Consider the following 1,949-nt stretch of genomic DNA (forward strand, 5'->3'; position numbering starts at 1 on the left):
AATTAAAGGCGCAGATTATCGAATTTATGACAGACCAAAAAAACATGAGGCCTGTCCATTACCTCATGGTCATATAATTTCTTTTTGTTTAATATTCATTTGATGCAAGTGAAGAATACCTAGTGTAACCCTGTTATCAACAACACTAGCTTAGAGCTCAATTTATACCGATATATCAAATAACTAATCAAAATTTAACAAACTTATATACATTGTTGTGATGATTTAATGAAACATATTGACGATTAAATTAAAACCCATCCATATAAAATTTTAAACTTTGCAAAAACAATTAAAATATAGACAAAGCATTATTAAAATTTATTTTATTTATTCCTTTTGTTATTTTAATAATATTTACAAAGATTATAATTTTATATGAATGTGTTTTTATTTAATCGTCAATATTCATTAAATCATCACTACACTGCATAACTTGATATATAACACCTTTAATTTGATTAGTCTTTTATCCTTGATACGTGCATTTGATATCTGATATTATAGCGCCTAGCTCTATTACTAGTATTGTGAAAGAGCCCAATTTGAGTCGATTTCTCAAAATGTTCCGATTAAGATTTTACCTTTTTAAATAATATTATGTAAGCATCGATATTTGTCAAATAGATGGGCAAACATTTCAGCAAGCTATAGTGCAATTAATAATTAATTGATATAGAATAAAATTATTCTAGTTTTTGGATTAGTTAATACATTAATTGATTAATATTTTTTATTTAATTCTATAACTGTAGATTTAAAATTATAATATCAATATTTAACTTAGAATCGTACAAAAGTGGAATAATTGGAATATACTTAGCTGATTTATAGATAAATTTAAGGTTAAAAGGCATAACAAAGGAGGATGATATACTTAGTTTTTTATTGGCATATTTTGATCTGGAGCGGCTATATTCCCAATCAAAATTGATAGAATTAAAATGTAAAGATTTTGTTGAGACTAAAATAAGCCATTTAAGAAGATAATAAATTGTTCTCTAATCGAATAAAGTTTATTAGATGCAGATGAATGCCAAATAAATAAATAATTCTGGTAGGCTCAAAGAGTTATTTTAGTATATAATCAGAGTTGGGCAGTACCGCGAATACTTGTATCTAAGATACAAGATCCTTTTGTATCTTGGACTCAGTATCTTTTTGACATTTTTAATAAGATACTAGTATCTGTATCTAAGATCCTTTATTTTGAAAAGAATCTTGTATCTTTTTCATTTTCTTGACAAAAGATACAGATACAGATTCTTTTTAATATTCATGTTTAAAACATTTACATATCACAGAATATAACTTTATTTTCTTCGTGGAATCATGTATTATTTTACTTATTTTTTTCCCGCTTATTTTAAATATATCGATAACCAAAATTAGCTGGAAATTTTACAGTTCACAAAGATAGAAAGATTAAAAATAACAACACCAAAACTAGATAAGTAAAGAATATATATTTTATATGTAATATTTTTTAATTTGTAGAATGATTAACAATAACAGTCATGAAGAAGTTAGTGAAGAAGATGAAATTATGGAAATAGGTTCTCCTGAATCAAATCCGAATCTTAAAATTCTAGATGGAAAATTTTTTAAAGTTATTCTAGTGGAAAAGTACAAGGTTCAAGCTGAATGCCAAATTTGCCCAAGTAAAAAAATTTTAAAAGGCTCAACAAATTCCTCAACAAATTTTGTTAAGCACATTAAGGTAGGTATATTTTTTTATTACATATAATTATTGACATAATAATACCTCCTTAAGTCCCTCTTAGATAATTGTTATTTAAAGGATTTTGATTATCAAATTAAAATAATTTTGGATATATATTTGTTTTATAAGATGAGATAATTTTCTTGCAAAATCATTACTTATATATATAAAATATGTAAAATGGTGTACATTTATATTACTCATAACAATTTTTCTTTTATACATT

The sequence above is a fragment of the Gordionus sp. m RMFG-2023 genome, chromosome 2 (assembly GCF_954871325.1).
Source record: "Gordionus sp. m RMFG-2023 chromosome 2, tfGorSpeb1-WG-v2, whole genome shotgun sequence".
In the NCBI taxonomy this organism is placed as follows: domain Eukaryota; kingdom Metazoa; phylum Nematomorpha; class Gordioida; order Chordodea; family Parachordodidae; genus Gordionus; species Gordionus sp. m RMFG-2023.